Raw genomic sequence first — 15,203 nt, forward strand, 5'->3', positions numbered from 1 at the left:
ACTACCAATTTGCGTGGGCTCCATTGTGGAATAACATTTGTGGGTTAATGAGGTGAACAAGATCCAACTGTCTGTAACAATTGTATTTCTTCAACAATTACTAAAGTGTCACCAGCGCTTCATTGTTCGGCGTGTTTATGCAAAAAAATCACAGAAACTCAACTGGTTATTTATAGGATAAATGAACTGTAAAAAGTGCTCAACAGGAAAATATAGAAGTATTGAACTTACGTAGTAACAGGATTAGTCTGGCCACACTGCATAGCATCATCACTTAAATTTCCTCCAGCAAACTTTGAAGGTTCTTCCATTTCTTAGAGTAAACCACAGCTGGAACATGTGCAGCTGCCTGACCTATTTCTGGATTTTGATTGATAATCACTGAACATTTACATTCCTCCAATTTCTCTTTAATGCTGAGTATTTTTTTCATTAAAGAGTTCAGGCAACTGCTGGATTTCTTTCACATAATCTGTTCACATAAATGTGCTTAAGCAGCGCAGCTATTAAGAAGCTTAAAATGAACAATGCATTAAATGAAATAAATTCAAATGCAATAACAAGTAAGAAATTGTGTGTGAAATCAGAAAATGCACTCTCCACAGTTATACAAAAACAGGATTCCATTTTAGATTAAGTAAGTCAGTCCCATCTTTCCTTTAGATTGTGTGCACCTGAGAATTCAGCTTCTGTGATGATTTGGATACTTAATTGTTGCACATTTTGTAGTGATGAATGGTTACACCTTCAGTCACTTCACACTAAAAAAGTTTGAACTTCGAAGTCTGTATACTCTGTAATAATCTGGAGAAAGTATTTTTGCAGATAGCTTGTGTCAATAGTGAGTACAATAGGAACACTATAGGAACAATAGTACAATAGGAACACAATTGGAATGAGGATATGATATGAAAAAGGTACAATATGAACAGGAATCAGTCATTTTGGCCATCAAGGCTTCACCACCATCATGTTACTTCATTAAATCTTTTTACATTTTTAAGAGCTTTTTTAATTTTTAAATCCTCCTGATGTGAAAACCTATTTTACCCCTTTTTCATATTTCTTAAGTACTCATTTTCCCAAGTATCTATTTCATTTTAAGCAGCTAAGTCAACTCTTCAAGGCTTTTTGTGCTTTGCTTTTTCATAAACCTTAAGATCATTATCTCAAATGTAACATTGTGTAGAATTTTTTTAAATTTTTATAAATTAAGTTATGATCAAGTTATGATTCCCAAGCTACTAGAGCACTGCAGAAAAAAAACCTTCCAAATTAACATTCAATTTAAAAATTTTCAAAAATTCTGTACAGTTTGAAAGCTAAGACAACAAGGGATTTGGGGCACTAGAGCTTGTGTACAAAATCCTTGATAAAGGATTGATTGTTTGGTACATCCTATTTCTAAATCTCCATCCGTGCAGTGAGTGCTCTGATATTAAAAGGGATTACGTCAATATGACTGTTTCAGTCTTGAAAGCTTTGGTACCAGAGCATAAACACCATCTGGTGTGATAACAGTGACAGTATTAGAAGTGCAGGTGTTTGAAGATATCAGATCTAATCACTCCAAAACTGGCACAATATGGTTAGAGACAATCCAGAGATATTAACACTGAGATATGAGGCACACCTTCCATTGTTTCATAACCAATGGGAATGCCAAACCTTCACCATTGAGCCAACTGTGAGAAAAATCATCTTGAGTTTATGAAACAATTACAAAATGTTAATTGCTTGCATTTAAACATTTACATATTGAGAAAATGTTTTAATCGGAGACCACATAATGTAATGAATTAGAACGCTGACCTTTCACCTCAGGGAACTGGGGCTTTAATCCACTTGCAACCACTTGAATGAAAGTCTCCTTTCTCTGCTGCCTGTAATATTACTGCATTAAATGAATTTAGACAGTCTCAACTTAGTTCTGAGTGCTGCACTAATTGGCAATCTGAGTCAAAGTGCCTGTAAGAATGTCTGCCGAGGGAACTAAGAGAATCTCACTGCGGCAGTCAGGCAGGCAGGCTCTACAATTAACTTTCACTTTCCTGGACAGAGTACATGAATAGGCAACACATCATTGGTCTGCTCATTCCTAGCCTTCAATCCCTCTCACTCTGCATCGCACATTTATGTCTATGTCCATTGCTCCTCTTCTGATGTTCCTCTTTTTACCCTCTAAAATGTAAACTTCATTGTCCTACATCCTCATCAATCGCCCTGCCTCCTCACTGTTCCTTTAATCCAAGCTCATCACATTATTCCTTACTTGAACAGTCCCTCAGGCTACATGTAGGCTTTCAAAACCCACTTGAAGTCATGCAACCATTATTTCTTGATTTATTGTTTTTCTACTATCCTTGTCTGCCGTGATTTTGTACGACACTTCGGGTCTTGTGCTTTTGTCTATTAAAAGAAAATCACTATTGTGAGGAAGACTAGTAAAAGCTTCACACTGCATCTGTCTGTACTACACATGAAGTGGACACATTACCCATGATGGTGGAGTCTTTGTTGTTGATATGACCTGGGTATGCTACCCATGACTGTGGAGTGCATGTCATTGACATGACCTAAGTACAATGCTTGTGACTGTGGATTGCGTTTTGTTGACAAGACTGCAGTGGACGCCCATGACTATGTAATAATAATAATAATAATCCTTGCATTTGATATAGCGCTTTTCACGTCTTCTAGATGTCTCAAAGCGCTTCACAGAATATGCTGTAAAGTGAATAGACTGTATATTTGTGGGCTAACGTGGCAGCCAATTGCGCACAGCAATGTCCCACAAACAGTCATAGATTGAAAATGACCGATTTATTATTGTTTTGTTTTTTGGAGGGATTACTATTAGGCGTGTGGAGTAAGGAAATGTGCCCAAGGTTTCACCCTGCCTGGAATTGAACTCAGGTAGTGTGTATTGTTGATATCACCTGGGCAAAAATGAAAAATCTTCTCTTTTGCAACCCTGGCGTGCTGCACCTTGATAATGTTAATAATAGATACAAAATATAAGATGCGTTTAGCTAATTTTTGCTTCAAGTAAATTTGAATTAAACTTAAAATAGATTTGGTTTAAAAACACATTAGAAATATGTAGCCTCTGTTATGTGTTTGTTTCACCCATTTTAATTTTAAAACTTTCATAAAATTATTTAATTGTAGTTAGAAATTATGGTTTTGGATGGAGACACAGAGAGCAAAACAGAGAGAGGGAAAGAGACAGAGTAAGCAAAAGAGACAGAAAGGGAGAGAGAGGGCTACTGCATTTCGCCCACAACATATAGTCGATTCACTTTACAATATATTCTGTAAAGAGCTTTGAGATGTCTCAAGGTGTGATAAGGCACTATATCAAATTCAAGGATTGTTACTTTAAATGTTCATGTCTGTCCCCTGATGCAGTCAAACATTCATTTAGTTACCAGTCCATTTTTTACATAGGTGATTCAGTAAATTTATTTGTGGGGAGGAGATGCTTGTCAGTGTCTAGAGACTGCAACTTACCCAACAAAGCTCTTAGTTGCCTCATTCTAATGGTCAGGTTCTTTTAAGAACACATATCTTTTGAGATGTCCTCTACATTTTTATACCAATCCCAATGTTACAAAAATGTAAATTGTATAGCAATAATAATGATATAGTCATCCTTACATTTGATATTCATGTCGTGTGGAAGTCTCAAAGTGCTTCATAGATCATACTATAAAGTGGAGCAACTGTGTGTTTTGTGGGTGAAATTGTATACACAGTTTATATTTAGGTTCATAATTTTAACAGTATCTTATTCTGTTTGATGTGTTAAAGGTGAAACGTGTTAAACTAAGAGGGAATACATAGGTCGAGGAATTGTAAAAGATAAATCAGTTCAATTGGAGGAAATGCCAAATACTGTGAGTATGATAGATGGGTTGAATACATGACAAGGCAGATGCTATTTATATTCCAAGAGATGAGTTAACTAGAGTCTGTTCATAGACAAAATCGGAATCTGTTAAATTGACATTAATTGTACTGAGGGGGGACACAACTGAAAGCATAAGACTTCAAATAAAGGTTAACAGTATATTGTGATGAGACAGATCCTCACAAACTGAGAATCCTGGCATTAGTAAAAACCATTTTACATATTCAGCAGGCCTCTAATTGACCCCTTTACACCTTGAGTCTTGTATACGCAGAAGAATTTGACATACAAAATATATGTTTAATTTATTGTTCCCATAAGCCTTCTAAAACACACATAAGCTACACAGGTTTATGTGCAGGTATTACATTATATATAGAACACATTTAGGTTAATAATACTTTTGCTTTTGAGTCATAACATTGCAGTTCACATCACATTGTCAAGACTGAAACTCACAGTCTAGGCTGACACTCCAATACATCGCCTTGGGAGTGCCGCAATGTTGGAGGTGTCATGCTTCAGATAAGACATTAAACTATGGTCCTGTTTGCCTCTTCGAGTGACATTAAAAATCCCATAGCACGACTTGAAAGTGAGAAGGGAGCTTAGCCTGGTGTCCCTGGCAATCAATCCTCCGGATAAAATGGTGAAGGTTTTTGTGAACCCTGCAGAGCTTAACTTTGTATTCAGCAAATGAATATGAATGAGAATGAATAGAAAAACTATGGAGATTTACATGTTGATATTGAAAGAATAGTCTGGTGCAATGGAATATTTCACACATCCTTAGGACATCAAAACTTTCTGCAAAAAGTGACGCTAGAAGTGCTGTCTACACTTCTGGTGACGTTACAACCTTGAAATTTGGAAAGTTTTCGTAGTGTTTGTTAAATGATTTAAACTTGTTTTAAATGTTTAATGAAGTAAATTTGGAGAAAATTAGAAAACTCGAATAGTACCACTTTTTATTTATAGAAAAGCGACAGCCTGTAGTGTTATTGATGCATTCTATATCAATGATCACATCCATGTTTTATGCTTGACACTAACACAGTCTAAGACTCTGATGATAGCAGCAAAAGAGGCTTAGATCTAAACAAAGATCTGAAACCAATCAGTCCACAATCTGATTTGTGTGAGCTTGAGAAATGCTTAGCAAACCATATGTGTGCCTTGTATCTTCATTCACTCCAATTGTAGCTATAGTTTTAAGTATCTGGGGTCACATTTTTATTTTTTTATTTTTACTGAATAAAAAGTGGTACTCTTCAAGTTTTCCAATTTTCTCCAAATTTGCTTTGTTATACATTGATTTCTTAAAACTTTTTAAACCATTTTACAATATCTATTTATTTATTGCAACTTGTTATCCACAATAATGTAAAAAAAAAACGTACCCATATGTGGGTTAACTGCCACACAATGATAATAACAATATAATAATCCTTGCATTTTATATAGCGCTTTCATGTCTTCTAGACGTTTCAAAGCGCTTCACAGAATATACTGTAAAGTGAATTGATTGTATATTTGTGGGCGAAATGCGGCAGCTAAATTGCGCACAGCAGTGTCCCACAAAAAGTCGTGGATTGAAGTGACCAATTTATTATTTTTTTCTTGAGGGATTATTATTAGGCGTGTGGAGTAAGGAAACTTGCCCAAGGTTTTGCCATGCCGGGATTCGAACCCAGGTCTCTCGCTTGAGAGGTGAGTGCTCTAACCACTGAGCTACAGATGCACACTGCACCTCACCAAGCTAGTCAGGAACCTAGCCGTCTTGTTCAACCCTCAACTGTCCTTTCTTCCCCACATCCATGCCATTACCTACTCTGCGTTCTCCCACCTCCTCAACATTGCCTGCCTCCACCTCACCCCTCAGGCCGCTAAAACCCTCATGCATCCCTTCATTACATCCAGGCTCAAGACTGCCAACACCCTCCTTGTCAGCCTTCCCAACTCTTCCGTCCACAAGCTGCAGATCATCCAGAACTCTGCAACACCTTCCTACCATCTCTCCCCTCCACCCTCCCTGAGGCCAACCCCCACCCCCCACCCACCCCCCACTCGATTCCTAATTCCTGACTGTTCAGCACCTCGGGACATCCACCCGTTGTGAAAGGCGCTTTATAAATGTAATTTTGTATTGTATTGTATCACCAGGGTTGAAAATGTGCCAAATACAAACTACAGTTTGCTGTGATTTAGATGCTATTAAACTCCTTAATTAAGTTATTGTTAATGTCTCGTCATATTTAGCAATATTTTGAAAGTAGTTCCTACCTATGCCAATCTCTGGCCCAAACTGTAAAAAGAAACATAGAGTTAGATTGGATCATATGAGTTCTTACAATAATAATCCTTACATTTGATACAGCGCCTTATCACATTGTTGAGACGTCTCCCATACATAATGGAAAAAAACTCCAAACTTTTCAAAACCATGAAGCATTTCATTGGTGAGCTTGACTATGACTATAAATAAATATGTATCAGTTAGATTATTAATTCATAAGTGTCCCTATGTAAGAAAGGGCATGAAAATTTCAGTGTTCATAATGAACGCAGGAAGAGAAAAGGTAGAATTGCATTCAGTATCAAAGACATACAAGGTGAAGATATATTATCATGGCAAAGCTGAGGATATAAATATTATAGTTAGAGCCATAAATAACTGGAAGAGTGGAATAATGGCACAACAGACTATGCAGAAGGGATTCTCTTATGCATTTGTTTAGTTGAGTATCTTCTAAAGATCGGCTGCTGGTGTAACCCTCTCTCCCTTCTCCTACCACCAAACTTCTGTATGATATTTGTGTCTGAAGGCAATTTCAAGATCTTAACATGCACCATCTTTGACTTCTATTCAGCAGCTATGATTGTTACTGTTGGATCCTGTATTTAACACAGAATGAGCTAACATTGCAGATTTTAAATTCTTTAATTGTTGAACTACTGCTGGTTTCTCTGCCCACCTTAGGCACACCAGAGACCAGTCAGCATGTTAAATATTGTGCAGTCGCTAATTTGAATGGATGTGTTAATTAGCACATATGTGCTCCTACATTTCATTATCGCAAAATGTGCTCAGTAACTTCTAATTGCAGATTGTTGACTACATCATGCATTGGAGTCAAAGATTATCTATACACTTTACAATCTGGATGACTTCAATAAAATCACCCCTTAATCTTTTCTTCTCCAGGGTAAACACATCCTGCTTCCAATCTTTCCTCATTGTTAATCCATATATCAATCTGGCTGATGATTGCTGAACCCACTCCAATGCCAGATGTCTTATTTCTATTGCCGACAGCAAAATTGCAGCAATCTGCTGAATTATAACTGAAATTAAAAGTCAATGGAAATTTGGAAGTGATTGAGCAGTTCCATTGATGATCTCAAGATAATTTCACGCATATGTTAAGAATTATTATCTTGCATTCGATATAGCGTCTTTCATGCTGGGAGGACATCTCAAAGGCTATCATGTAAAGTGCAGTGATTTTGCTTATTTTGTAGGCTAATATTCGAATGTGGAAATTTCAGTGGTGAAAATGTACACAAATGGAACAAACAGAAGGTACAGCTGTATAACAGGAAGAGAGAATTGTTTCCAGATCTCAGTCCTCAACAGCTTCAGGTGATTTATTATATAACAGAAATATTGCAGAGGAGAGCTGAAGGTCAAACAAATCTAAGAACCTTGCTACCCTGTTTCATCATAAATCAATGTTTCAAACCCTGCAAACTTTCTAAACATAGATCGGTGTCACTTGAATTTCCTGAGTGAAACAGCAGTGGTAATGTATCTCACCACAGCTATACACAGGGAACACCTTCCACCCATTGTGCAAGCATTCTATGCATGGACATATGTGCCCTCTGGATGGAAACAAATGAAGAAAACACGACTGCCTCAGTCCCTGAAAGTTAAATTCTAATAAACTCAGTGTCATATTTCAATGTCACATTCTGTTTGAGACATGGCTCAAGCCAGAGTCAGGTGCTTGCAAACAAAATCCAATATTTTTTCTGTACCTGTGTGCCTTCAGGTAATGTTAGATGATTTTTAGTGGGCTGTCGGCAAGGATTGCTATCAAAACGTGTTGGTGTGATCTAAAATCCATAAGATTTGGACACTTCCATAACATGATATGGATAATTATTTCAATCGATGGACATGCATGTCAGTAAATGCCTCTAATTACTCATGGAGACCCCTAACATAACAGTTAGTGCGCTCGCCTCGCAAGCGAGAGAACCCAGGTTTGATTCCCTAGGCAAGTTTCCTTACCCCACACAATTCTGTTGACCTAGCTAAAAAAAAATTACCCAGCAATAAATAGAAATCCAATTGTTAGACGATTGGTGGAATGCATTCCGGGGGTAATAATCCCCACCCCCTTTATCCACCCCGCCTAGGAAAAAATATACCCATACAATACACAGTCAATCCAGATTCCAATGTATTTTGTGAACCGCCTTTGAGACATCTAAACAATGTGATCGACCACTATATCAAATACATAGATTATTATTATTATTATTATAGTAAAGTCTATAATCAGCAGTTGTATGCAGTGCACAGTTAGAACGCTCTACCATTGAATATTGATCCATACATTTTTTGTTATATTTACAAACTGAGTTGAAGGGCCCAAGTCAAAAGTGCAAGATGCCCACAAGGATGAAAGATAAGAGAGAAGGTCAGATAATACAATACAAATTTACATTTGTATAGCACCTTTCATGTCGGGAGGACGTCCCAAGGCGCTGGACAGTCAGGGATTTGTACCTTAGCAGGAGGGTTGGGATAAAACCTTTTGGGTGTTTGTCCACAGAACACAGTCACTGTACCTTATCCTGTGAAGCATTCTTCCTGACATGAAAGATGCTGTATCAAATGTAAGGATTATTATTATTAATAAATAAGTCATGTGATATTAAACTCAAATTTATAACCCAGCGATTGTAAGAGAAAGTATAAATGAGGAAAAGGGTTGTTTAAGATCCTGGGAAAGAATAAGTTAGAGTCGGAGACTGCTGTTCATTTTGTTCTGTGAAATTTGTGTGCACTTTGTAGATAAAACACAAGTTGCAGTTAGCACTTTCAGCACTTTTATGAATATGACCAATTAAACTCCACTGAGGACAAGGGGTGAAAGTAAAAGTTACAGAACTCTGTGTTTTCAGTTTGGTGAGAACACGAGAGGAATCTTCAGAGCACAAGTGATCATAGTTGTATGATCATATGGAGACAGGAAAGCTGTGATGGAAAGTAAATGGAGGCTTGAAGTGAGAGAACAATCATCTATCAAATGACAAGTCTTTTCTTGGAACTTGTCCATGAAAGTGAAAGGCACGAGAGGAGCATATATATAGGAGCAGTACTGAAGCATTACACAATAAAGCTTGCATTCGGTTTATCGTCTTTCACATCAGGAGAACGCCTAAAGCACTTATGTGTGTGTTTTGTGGGAGAATGGGGTGAACTTCCAACTGAGTCTAGATTGGCTCTATTCATATAACATTTTAGAGTGTGCAGAATTTGACAAATCGTTGATTTTAGTCTTAACTTTGAAGCTGTTTTTCTTAAAAGAACTTCCAGAAAACTGGCTTCAAAATTAAGACCGTGCTTAAGAATTTTTCAAATTGAGAATGCTCTAAAATAATAATTAGAATAAATAATGATAATACTTCCATTTGATATAGTGTCTTCATTATAGTGCCCTGGCACCTCCCTACTTCTCCAACCTGCTTAATCTCCAACCAACTGCACGCTGCCTCCGCTCGACTGACTCCGGTCTCCTGTTGTCCCTCGTGCCCTCGGTTCAACCATCCATGGCCGTGCTTTCACTATGCTCCAAAACTCTGGAACACTCTTCCTCTATCCCTCTGCCTTGCCCCCTCCTTCCCCATCTTCAGATTTTCCTCTTTCACATTGGCTATGGTCACCTCCCCCCGGCTCGGCCTTGTGCTTTGCCATTGTCAAGCGCTCTGGGGTGCTATCCTGCATATATAAATGCAAGTTGTGCTATTGTTGTTGTCTTTCATATCAGGAAGATGTCTTAAAGTCCTTCACAGAATATATAAAATTGTGTAATGACTATGTACTTTGTGTGTGAAAACAGCCTTCAATTACCGCACAGAAATGTCTCACAAATATACTGGAAGTAAATGACACATGAAAAAACTCCCTTCTCTTTTCAAATCGTGCCACGGATTCTTTAATGTCCACCTAAATAGGCTAACAGTTCTTTGATTTAATGTCTCATTTAAAGTACCTTCAACAGTGCAGCACCCACCCATTATTGGCCGAGTGTCAGTCTAGACAATGAGTTGAAATTCAACACAAATAGGGTAAATCTAGATCCAAATGAATTTTCCCCCCAATAGTTAGTGGAGTTGATAAGGTGAAGTGTTTAGCATGAATGAGGAAACTAATAATAATAATAATAATCCTTGAATTTGATATTGCGCTTTTCACGTCGGGAGGACGTCCCAAAGCGCTTCACAGAATAAACTGTAAAGTGAATTGACTGCATATTTGTGGGCGAACATGGCAGCCAATTGGGCACAGCAATGTCTCACAAACAGTCGTAGATTGAAAATGACCAATTTATTACTTGTTTTGGTTTTTGGAGGGATTATTATTAGGCGTGTGGAGTAAGGAAACTTGCCCAAGGGTTCGCCCTGTGCCTGGAATTGAACTCAGGTCTCTCACTTGCAAAGCGAGTGCTCTAACCACTGAGCTACAGGACTCCATGTGATTTAATTTCATGTGATGAGCTTTGTTGTTGCAGTTCTCAGCCCACTATGGAAACTTGTATCATATATTTTTATTATTATGTCTTTGATTGTTTCAAAGATCCTTCGAACGAACTATACTAAAGATAATTGATACAGTGAATAGAGTTCACAATTTTGTTAAAAACAAAGAGAAATGCTTGAATAAGGAAAACAATAAAGAGTGTGGGGAATGAACAGGACAGTGGCATTAAGTTACAGGGTTCATGTGAAGAAAAACACTGATACAGACTTGATAGGATGAGTGGATTGTTTCAGTGCTATAGCACTCTAACCTATGGGGGAAAGAGAGAGGTCGCTATATGATATAATTATTACAACAACAACAACAACAACAAGATTCCATTTATTGAGCGCCTTTCACGTCGGGAGGACGTCCCAAGACGCTGGACAGTTGGGTCAGGACCCGAGCAGGGGGGAAATGGTCTGGGTGAGGGGAGGGAAGGGAGGGAGCGAGGAGGGGGTAGAGAGTCGAGAGGGGAGCTGAAGGCACGGTCAAAGAGAAAGGTCTTGAGACCGGCCTTGAAGGAGGAAAGGGAGGAGGCGGCGAAGGCACTGGGGGATAGAGTTCCAGAGCCTAGAGGCTGAGAGGCTGAAGGCCCGGCCACTGATGGTAGGGCGGTTGGGGCGGGGGATGTGGAGCAGACCGGAGCCAGAGGAACGGAGGGTACGGGCAGGTAAGTAGGGGGATAGTAGGTCGGAGAGGTAGGAGGGAGCAAGGCCGTGAATGGCCTTATAGGTGAGGGTGAAGATCTTGAATTCGATCCTCTGGGGGATGGGGAGCCAGTGGAGGCGAGCGAGGGTGGGAGTGATGTGTTCCCGAAGCCTGGTGCGGGACAGTACACGAGCTGCAGAGTTCTGAATGACCTGCAGCTCGTGGAGGGATGTGCCGGGAAGGCCGGCGAGGAGAGAGTTCCCATAGTCCAGCCTTGAGGTGATGAAGGCGTGGACCAGAGTTTCAGCAGCGTGAGGGGTGAGGTAGTGCCATAGTCTGGCGACATTCCGGAGGTGATGGAAGGCGGTGCCAGTTGTGGCGCGGATATGGGGGAGAAAGGACAGCTCAGGGTCGAACAAAACCCCGAGGTTCCTGACTGGCTTTGAGAGGTGGAGAGTGCAGCCTTGGATGCTGATGCTGTCAGCGCCTGAGGTGCGGAGGCGCTGACGTGAGCCAATCAGGAGGGCCTCAGTTTTGCGCACGTTGAGCTGGAGAAAGTTGTCTCTTGTCCAGGAGTCGATGTCGGACAGGCAAGCTGTCAGGACATCGGTGGTCGTGGAGTTGAGGGTAGAGGAGGAAAGGTAGAGTTGGGTGTCATCTGAATACATGTGGAAGTTAACCCCATGTCTGCGGATGATGTCACCAAGGGGGAGCATGTAGAGGGTGAAGAGGAGGGGACCGAGGACAGAGCCTTGAGGGACACCGCACGAGACAGTGCGGGGGCCGGAGGAAAAACCATTTGAGGAGACAAAGTGAAGACGGTGGGAGAGGTACAACCTAAACCACTCAAGGACAGTGCCTTGAAGGTTTAGGTGGGAGGACAAGCGGTGGAGGAGGATAGCATGGTCGACCGTATCGAATGCTGCCGATAGGTCGAGGAGGACGTTCTACAACAGCAGAAATTGCAGTTAAAACATGTTCGCAATCCTTGTCCTTAACAACAGGTATTAGACTGAACACTTTTTCTCCTCATCCCAGACTTCAGGGAATGATGTTGCATTTCTTGTTGGCTGGGATTGACAGAGCAACCTTGCTTCTCATTGCTAGGAAAATATATGGTGCTACAGTCAGCATAGCTGGGCAAAACCATTCACTCAATTTATCTCCATTTTCAGTCCATTTGATAATTACCATAGTGCCATAATACTATCTATTACTGGTGATCATTACCACATAACATAGCACATTTCAAAATCCTCCCCGCCCCCATGACTCTGTCAGCTCTTTGTCTCTATTTGAGAGCTATTTAAACAAGTCAGTGGACATTATGCAATACTCATTTCCAAGCTTTTCTAATACAAACCACAGAAATTGAATATCCCAGGCCAATCATAGTGGAACAGGATCTGAATGCCTTTGGTTAAGTTAAAAATCACAAAATTGCCCAGAAATATAACAATGGGTTGTTTTGAACCAGTCAGTAAATAGCATTTGATAATTTCTCAAATAGAAGCCATTGAGGTAGCAGGCTGTGGTTTTTTTTAGTTGTTTTTGCTATTTTCTCCAGCACTGTGGTAAACCTGTTTGTGACCTGTTTTGTTATTGCCAAGATGTTATTTACTCTGCATGCATCAATAGCATTAATGCTCTGGAGTGCATGCCAATTGCCTACGGCAGTTGAAACAAATGAAAAATATTTATTAATGAGATCTACTGAGTAATAAATGGGGAACTCAAGAGAAAAAACTTGAAGAAAATTGTTTGGCCTGAAAGAGGGAACCACAAGTTGTTTGAAGTGTACATGGAATTTGAAGAAGTTCCATACATCTGATTCTCTTTTTGAATAGTCCCATAGGATCTTTAACATCTACCTGAATAGACAGATGGGACCTCAACTTAACAATTGATCTGAAGCACAACACCTCTGACAATTCAGTATTCCCCCATCACTGCAGTGGAATGTAAGCCAAACTATAAATTCCTCAAGACAGGTAAGACTTAAACCCACAACCTTCTGACCCAGAGGTTAGGAAGCTGCATCTAAGTCAAGTTGAAGGAAGTACAGTCCTCAATGAGGAAGGTTGATGAGCATACTGACATTAAGAAATGTTACATTGATCCCATGGCTCACAAGTGAAGAGAGCTAGTGACACCAAAGATGGAAAGAACATTGCAACACAAATTATGACTCAAGTTGAGTTATGTACATTAAGCTGGGTGCTGTTATAATAATAATAATAATCCTTGCATTTGACATAGCCCTTATCATGCGTTCAAGACGTCTCAAAGCTCTTCACAGAATATACTGTAAAGTGAATTGACTGTTTATTTTGTGGATGAAACATGGCATCCAATTGCGCACAGCAATGTCCCACAAACAGTCGAGGATTGAGTGACTAAATTATTACTGGGTTTTTTTCTTGAGCGGTTATTATCAGGCGTGTGGAGTAAGGATTTTTTTAAAAAGGGATTATTACCCCCAGAAACGTGATCCGCCAATTGACTAACATTCAGGTTCCTACTTACAGTTAGGTAAACAGAGGCATATGAAGTAAGGAAACTTGCCCAATATTTCGCCAACCTTGGAATTGAACCCAATTCCTTTCATTTGCGAGGGGAATGCTCTAACCACTAATCTACAGGACTCTGCATAACATATCCAGTTATTTGGCAGAATTTGTTTTTCCAGCCAAATATATTTGGTGAAGTCAACGACAAGCTGTTCTTAACAGAACTAGGTTCCCAAGAGATTGGGGTTGAAAAGAGGTTGTTGTGAAATCATAAACATAGATCGTTGCTGACGTCAGAAATAACATGTCTGGATGTGAAGCGTGTCTTCTCCAGGCAACAGATTGTATATCAGTAAAACTCAACTCTGAAGTGATATCAAGTTGTAAAAGAAGTCTTGTGGATCAGCGTAACATACAACAGCATCAACTTGTACTTATATAGCGCCCTCCATGCAGGGTAGTGCCACAGTGGTGGAGCCTATCTTCAAGCCGGGGGGTGGAAGGGGTGATTGTAAGCATGGTCGGAAAGGAAGGTTTTAAGGCAGAGGGATTGAGGGAGAATTTTCCAAAGTTTTGGGGCATAGTGGCTGAAAGCGGGACCTGCGAAGGTGGAGTGGAGGGTGCGAGGGTCAAGCAGGAGGCTGATTCCAGTCGAGTGGAGGCGCCGGGTGGTGGATTGGGGAAGGAAGTGCCAGAAAGTGAAGGGATTTGAACACAATTGTGAGGATAATGATAATAAATAATCCTTTCATTTGATATAGCGCTTTTCACGTCGGGAGGACGTCCCAAAGTGCTTCACAGAACACACTGTAAAGTGAATTGACTGTATATTTGTGGGCGAACGCGACAGCCAATTGTGCACAGCAGTGTCCCACAAACAGTCGTAGATTGAAAATGACCAATTTATTATTGGTTTTGGTTTTGGAGGGATTATTAGGGTTAGCGTTAAGAATCTAGAAGTTGATCCATTTGGTGATGAGGAGCCAGTGGAGCATGGCCAGAACTGGTGGGATGGGGCTACGGAAGGTGGTTTGGGTAAGTATGCAGGCAGCACAGTTCTGAATGAGCTGGATTTTTTTAATAGTAGAGCTGAGGAGACCGGATAGGAGTGCTTTTGCGTAATCCATGCGGGAGGTGACAAATGCATGCACAAGAGTTTTGGCTGCATTTGGGGTAAGGTACAGTCGGAGGTGGGAAATGTGGCGGAAGTGGAGGAAGGCGGTCCTGGTCAGAGACTGGAATTGGGGGAGGAAGGAAAGCTGGGGGTCGAACTGGACGCCTAGATTGCGCAGTAGTTCAGTGCGTCTGAGGGAGA

The sequence above is a fragment of the Callorhinchus milii genome, unplaced genomic scaffold, assembly GCF_018977255.1.
Source record: "Callorhinchus milii isolate IMCB2004 unplaced genomic scaffold, IMCB_Cmil_1.0 Scaffold3, whole genome shotgun sequence".
In the NCBI taxonomy this organism is placed as follows: Eukaryota; Metazoa; Chordata; class Chondrichthyes; order Chimaeriformes; family Callorhinchidae; genus Callorhinchus; species Callorhinchus milii.